Source organism: Mus caroli, unplaced genomic scaffold (assembly GCF_978045245.1).
Source record: "Mus caroli unplaced genomic scaffold, Mus_caroli_1 scaffold_8, whole genome shotgun sequence".
NCBI classification, from domain to species: Eukaryota; Metazoa; Chordata; class Mammalia; order Rodentia; family Muridae; genus Mus; species Mus caroli.
This window is the reverse complement of record NW_028227263.1, coordinates 120,635,809-120,643,328: the sequence shown is the minus strand read 5'-3', so window position 1 is coordinate 120,643,328 and position 7,520 is coordinate 120,635,809.

Genomic DNA, 7,520 nt, shown 5'->3' with positions numbered 1-7,520 from the left:
AGGTTATGGCGACTTTGCATGCAGACTCCTAGTGCATAATTTACATATGCCTGTAGCTTACCTGACTGAGTGAGCTTTGAGATCTGTCTTCCCTCTTCTGGAAGTTCACCAAGCCAACTTCTCCAAACTCTCCATCAGGTGGACAGCCCCTCCTCTCGCAGGCACCCTGACTAAAGAGAGCCACTGGGTCTGGGAACACCATTCCTCTAGCCGGCGTTCCAGGCAGGAAAAGTCTCCTTTGTCACCCTCTGCACAGACTTTGGCTAGCGACCCTATGAAACTGTTGGTAGAGCCTCTCCTTTGGGACATTTCATCCAAAAATATTAATAAGCCCTAAGACTGAAAGGCTCTATTAAGTCACAATGTCTCAAGTTGTCCTGTTGAAAGGAGAGCCTAAACCCCATTGTCTCCATTTAAGGACCAGGCCTGATGTCAAAAAGAGCAAACCATAAGTCCCAGAAACTAGGCCACAAGGCATCACCTCCAGGAACAGACCGTAAAATCCAGAAACAAGGTCATAAAACCCCGTCGCAAAGAACAGCCTGGGGATAACCACAAGAATGGAGAATATCTTATCCCAGGATGGGTCATCTGTGCTGGGCAGTCCTACCTCATCCTGTAGTTCATGACATAGGAATGCAGACAACTGACAACCTGGCACAGCCAATCAGAAGCCGACCTCTGTGACCTCCCCAGCACCCACCAATCAAATTTCAGATTACCTAACCCACTCTCTAAATATACAAGAACTAACATAGTTGCCAATCAAAGTTATACTCATGTCACCACTTTGGCCCCTGTCAATCACATTAGAGATTACCTAATCCTTCTAGAGAGTTCCCCTGGTTCCCTATAAGAAGGCCTTCCTGCCTTTGTCTGGGGTGGCCATTTTGGAAAATGGTTGACTCCCACATGCTGGTTGTTTCTGCCGAATAAACACTCTGTCTTTGCGTACTATCTGAGTCTGGGGTCTTCCTTCAGCAATTTTTTACCCTTACTCTATGACACAGCCAGACTGAAGTATCCTCCAGGAAAATGACCTTGAACTTTTACTACTGTGCTACAAAGAAACAAAAAGAATAACTAAAATTAAACGGGGGTGGCGGTTGCGGGGGCTTGAGGGCAAAGTACCATGTTTTTATCTCCCCTCCTATAGCTCCATCCTTCTGGTTCTACTCCTCTGTAAAACCCCTCCTACTGGACTCGGAATACACAAATGCTGGCTCCTCTGGAAAACTCTCCTTTACCTGGGGAGCAACTGCCACCTCCTACGAGCCTTCCCAGCCATCTGACCAGATCTCTGGCTGTCACATTTAGGTTCCTTCCTCGTCCTATGACCTGCTCCTCCCACTGTCCCACCCCATCCCCCGAATTATTGCAAACTGTGGCTAACATAAACCCAGTTATTATGGTCCACAAAAGCCAGACTAGTGCACAAAGTCCCCTCATTCAAAAGGACCCATTCCCACTGTCTTAGAGTCTCATTGATGTGAAGAGACACCGTAACCAAGGCAACTCTTATAAAGGCAAATATTTAGTTGGGGCTGGCTTACAGTTTCAGAGGTTCAGTTCATTATCATCATGGGGGAAGCATGGCAGTGTCCAAAGAGGCATGGTGCAATAAGAGCCAAGAGTTCCATATCTTGATCCAAAGGCAGCCAGGAGGAAATTGTCTTCTTAAGCATAGGACCTCAAAGCCCACCCCCACAGTGACACACTTCCTCCAACAAGGTCACACCTCCTAATAGTGCCACTTCCCATGAGCCAAGGATATTCAAACCACCACACCCACTTTACTCACTCCCTAAGTTATCTGTTGTTGTTGCCGTTGAAGGCTAACCAATTTAAGGTAACTTAATTTAAAAAATTACATAAGTTGCTCAAAGATATTCAGTTTTCATCAATAAAATAGTGTATTTCAAATGAAGACTGTTTGGCCTGTACTTGACAGTTAAAAAACAGTCAAACATGTTTTCTGTATTTTATATATGATTTATCAAGTTTTAACCTAAAATATAGTGGATGCTAAGATTTTATAAGCAGGACTAGACATAAAAGAATCATAAAATTTAAAAAAGATACAAAGAAATTATAATGTTTATAGTTGAGAAGGAGAGGTGTTTGTTTTTTTGAAACAAGTTATCTCTGTGTAGCCTTGGCTGGCCTGGAATTCACTCTGTAGATCAAGCTGGCCTCCAACTTTCAGAGATCCACCTCCCTCCCCTCTGCCTCCCAAATTCTGGAATTAAAGTCTTGTGCCACCACACCCAGATGATTTAAAAAGGAAAAAAAAAGTTCTAATTCCTACTGTCACCATTCTATACATCAGGATGTAAGGGCTGCCTGTTTCCCTACTTGGAGCTGTATGCTTGCTTGTTGGTTGTAGACCCATGCTCTCTGGATGCTGACAGGCTGGCTGCAATTCTCTCCAATGAGACTGAGTAGGTTTCTCCAAACACTACATTTCTTTTCCTATTTGAGTAAGACCTGAGCTTGATGGGAGGCATCCCACTAAGGACATTCCTGCTGAGTTACACAGGAATCCAGGAACTTGATTTGCTGGACAAAAACTTAACTCTATTCCTAACTTTGGCCCATTTATACAAAATACCATTGTACCCAAGACCTTTGGTCCGCTAGACTGATAACAATTGCCACTAATAAATCGTGAGTTTATCTCAATCAGCTCCTGGGAAGTCGGCACAGCTGGGGGAGCTCATTGATTGAAGACGACTCCCTCCAACAGAGCAGGAAAGGACTGTGCTCTCTCAATCTTTTCAGATGTTTAAAATAGTTAAAAGTTTTGCTGTATTATTTCTCAGTGACTAAAAATGATGCTAACCTTTATTCTAGTAAGAATATAGGCAACGACAGCATTAGGTCCTTCTGGCACAATTATCTGTTCACCTTGACCTCCAACCTTACTTAAACAACCATTTTGGGAAGACATATATTTAAAGTCTTATAATAAAGTACTTGTCTCCTTTGTCTGCTTTCTTGGTTTCTTTGAAGCCTACTATGTTTGGTTCCCAACATACCTACCAGGCAGCTTATTACTTCCTATAACTCCAACGACCTCTTCCGGTCTTGATGATGCCCGTAGCATACACCCACATGAGAGCATGCTCACACACTCTCTCTCACACACACAAATAAATCTTTGGGAGAGATGGATCAGTGGTTAAGAGCACTGGCTGCTCTTCTAGGGGACGTAGGTTCAATTCCTAGCACCCACATGATGGCTCACAACCACCCTGTAGATCCAGTTCCAGGAGTTCCAAAGGCTTATTCTGACCTCTAAAGGCACCATGCACATGAGAGGTTCACAGACACACATGCTGCTTCACAGACACACATGCCGACAAAACACCCACACGCAGAAATTTTTTTTCAAATTTTTTTTCAAACTTTTTTTAATTGTCTAAGGTCAAAGTTTACTCGAATATCTAAATCAGCAGATTTCTCTTAAGTTATTGATCTGTACTTGACAGGGACTGATTTAAAGGAACAGAATGTATGTCTAATCGCAATTTATTTTCAACTGTTCTGGTTTTGTTTAAGCTTTATCTAAATGTTAAATCAGGACATCAGGACAGAGTGCCTTAAAGGGACAATATTTTGACTCTTGCCCTCCAAGGTCAACTAGGCTCCAGAGGATTACGACACATTTCTCAAAAGGTCCTGTAGCTCTTGAAGTCACTTGTTTTCTTGATTAGAGAAGCCAGGGAAGCCCAGAGGTGGACGCTAATCAGTGCACATTCTGCAGAGGAATGTTAATCTGGAGAGAAAGCGCCCTCAGCAAGAGCTTTAGCCATCCCCAGCAGATGGCACCAACTGCCAAGAGAAAGGCTAAAGGAGTGGGGGGCCTAAAACCGAGGGGACCTGAACTTTACAATAAAAAAATAATAAATAATAAAAGGTTAATTTAGGACACCTTCAAGGTCTTCAATGGGCTCAACAAGAAGGTATAACCCAAGATTAAAACAATTGGTAATAATCCAAAACAAACACTAGGCTAGATTTTAAAGGACCCCAGCAACCCAAAGGCTAAAGGCCTCTTCATTAGATAAACCTTGAATCAATAACCTTCATTAAAATATACAGACTGCTGACACTGCCACCTCGACTCCCTCTCAGAGGCAATCGGATTAAAAAAACAAGTGCTTTTCCTATCTGCAGATAAAATTCCATTTGCATAATCCCGGTGATGCTGATAAACATCTACAAACCAGAGTAAGACCACACTAAACGCCACCATCCCATCCACCATCCCACTCAGATGGTGTCTTAGTCAGGGTTTCTATTCCTGCACAAACATCATGACCAAGAAGCAGTTGGGGAGGAAAGGGTTTATTCAGCTTACACTTGCACACTGCTGTTATCACCAAAGAAAGTCAGGACTGGAACTCAAGCAGGTCAGAAAGCAGGAGCTTATGCAGAGGCCATGGAGGGATGTTCTTTACTGGCTTGCTTCCCCTGGCTTGCTCAGCCTGCTCTCTTATAGAACCCAAGACTACCAGCCCAGAGATGGTCCCACCCACAAGGGGCCTTTCCCCCTTGATCACTAATTGAGAAAATGCCTTACAGCTGGATCTCATGGAGGCATTTCCTCAACTGAAGCTCCTTTCTCTGTGATAACTCCAGCTGTGTCAAGTTGACACAAAACTAGCCAGTACAGATGGTCCTGTAACAATCTAAACTGCATTTAGTTGGGTTCCTTTGGTCACCCTCTATACCTGAAACTCAGCAAAGGGGGAGACCCTAAGTCTTCTGTTCTCCTATTTCAGCCAGGAAAGTCAGGGGTATGAGTGACCGGTGTCTATCTCCTAGATGATTTTAGGGACCCCACTCTTGAAGGAAGAATGGTCGGCAGCCAGACAGATCCTAGTGAGCTTGGGGGCTCCCCTCACTGTATCCTCTGCCTCTGAAATGTCTTATACCAAAGATCCTCCTGATGAAGACATTACCTTTGTCCAGCCCCCTCGCCCCCACCCCAAAAACCATTACAAACACAAAATTAAAATTATATCTCATCTTCCAACTACCTAATACAAATAAAAGTGGAAAATGTTAAGCAGTGACCATCTTGGTTAAACAATAAATCCTGAAGCTACGGTAACTTCGAAACTTTCCTAGGTTTCGGTCCTCCCTGCGATGTCTGTGCCAAACACAAGAGGTGCTTTTCAGAACTGGTGAGAGATGGCTCAACAGTTAAGAGCATGCTCACTGCTCTCGCAGAAGACCTGGCATCCACATCAGAAGGTTCACAACCGCCTCCAACTCCAGCTCCTGGATATCGGGCCATCTTATCTCTTCTACCTTGAATGGGTGCCTGCACTAAAATCTTTTAAGAGGTGTTTTTCAGCTGGGCAGTGGTGGCGCACACCTTTAATCCCAGCACTGGGGAGGCAGAGGCAGGCGGATCTCTGTGAGTTGGAGGCCACTTGGAGTTCCAGGACAGACAGGGCTGTTACAGAGAGAAACCCCATCTCAGGGGGGGAGTGTTTTTCAATAACCTGAGGTTCTTAAATTTTATTATTTTGTGTATATGGTATATCTGTATACAACATGCATACAGATATACCCTTGGGAGCCAGAAGAGGGCAACAGACCCCTAGGACTGCAGTTAGAGAGTTATGAGCCACGATGTTGGCGCTCAGATCCTCAGAAAGAACAGCCACACCTCCACCCCATCACCACCACCCCCATTCTTTATCTTCACCACTCCTTGGATACCCCTAGCAACGATCTGCCAATGGCCAAAGAAGACTTTGCAAGCCTTTTCTGCCTTTTCACACCAGCCTGTAGATGGCCAGCTCGGATTCTGATACCAGAGACCGCTCATGCAGGGTTTTCTCCTGAATAAAAGCCTGTGCTGTCGCCAGCTGCTTATCCTCTTGCTCATTTTATCCCCTCACTGATCCAAAACAGCCCTCCTAAACAAACCTCTTACTCAGAAGGAGTTAGTGAAAAGGTGCTGAGCCAATTTTCAGGATATGTGTGCTTGTGTGTATGAAATATATACAAGTTTCAAGGTAATTGAAATTTTAAAACTACATAATCTGATCAAAGACATACAGGGACATCTTGCAATACATAAAGCCCTGACGAGTTTCCTTACACTGTGAAAGTAATTTCTCTCTTACAGTGTTATTTGATAATAGCACATCTCTGTGGCATACCATATGTTGTCTGCATTTCAGAGGCAATTTCCTGTGTTTTTTGTTGGAGTCTGCCAAAAGACCCTGACTCACAAAGACCACAGAGACAGAGATCGCTGCAAACTGCAAGAGGGTTTTATTTTTAATTGATCCAACGCGTTGCCCCCACCTCCACCCCCAGCACACAGGCGAGAGGAGAGACCCCGAACAAACAAAGAACACACTTTTTATACCTTGTAAGGGGCAGGTTTAGGCAACAGGTCTAGCTGGCTTATTCTCATTGGTGTAGCAAGTAACCCTTTCAGGAATTGGTTGGTTTGCATAGGGTGACTACCTTTGGCCTAGTCCCTCACTCTGCCTGCCTTTATGGGTTTTCTCAGCATTGTTTAGTCGGCCAGCTTCCTTATCTGGCTCTGCACTTGGGCTGCTAGTATAGTTTGGAAAGTCCCTTCAGAAGGGGAAGGGGCTAGGTGGTCTTGAATTTATTTTGGATTCTACATTTTCACTTAGGATGTAATTGTTTTATTGGTAAAATGGCGGTGTCAAATTTTTTTAAAGCAAAGAGGGGAAATTAGATATAGGGGCAGTGAGGCTCAGTGAGTGGGCCTTGTTGCCAAGCATAACTAAGCATGATAGCCTGAGTTTGATCTCTTATCCCTGCTTGGTGGGAGAAGAGAGCCATCTTCCTTCCATAAATTGTCCTCTGACTTTCACTTTTTTTTTTTTTTTTTTTTTTTTTTTTTGTGGTTTTTCGAGACAGGGTTTCTCTGTGTAGCTCTGGCTGTCCTGGAACTCACTTTGTAGACCAAGCTGGCCTCGAACTCAGAAATCCGCCTGCCTCTGCCTCCCGAGTGCTGGGATTAAAGGCGTGCGCCACCACGCCCGGCTTGACTTTCACATTTGCACACACATGTGTGCAACTTTAATTTTTTTTAAAGCCTATTTTTAATGATGGCTCTTAAATGCCTTAACCTCCCTTCTAGCCCACCAGCCCACTAGAGGTAGTGGGGAAGAAAGAATATGGAGGGCGTGGATCTGTTTAGAAGGTGGGGTTTCTAGCAAATCCCATCTGTGTTGTCAGGAAATCAGTAGCTCAGTTCACAGATCGACAGCGGCAACTTCATCCATTCATAAACACGTCACATATATACCAGCAGTCCAGTTCAATAGTGTCGGGATAGCAGTAATGATGGTACAACCCAACGGGATCAGCCGGGCCTCAGCAGAATTGGTACCAGGAGGGACTCCAGGAGAAGTTTTGGCTGTGTATCTCTCAGAGAAGTCAAGATCAGCAAAGATGAGAAACCAGCAAGCGTTGTACAGCTAGCTCTACCAGCAAGCCTGGCTCAGCCTCTGTCA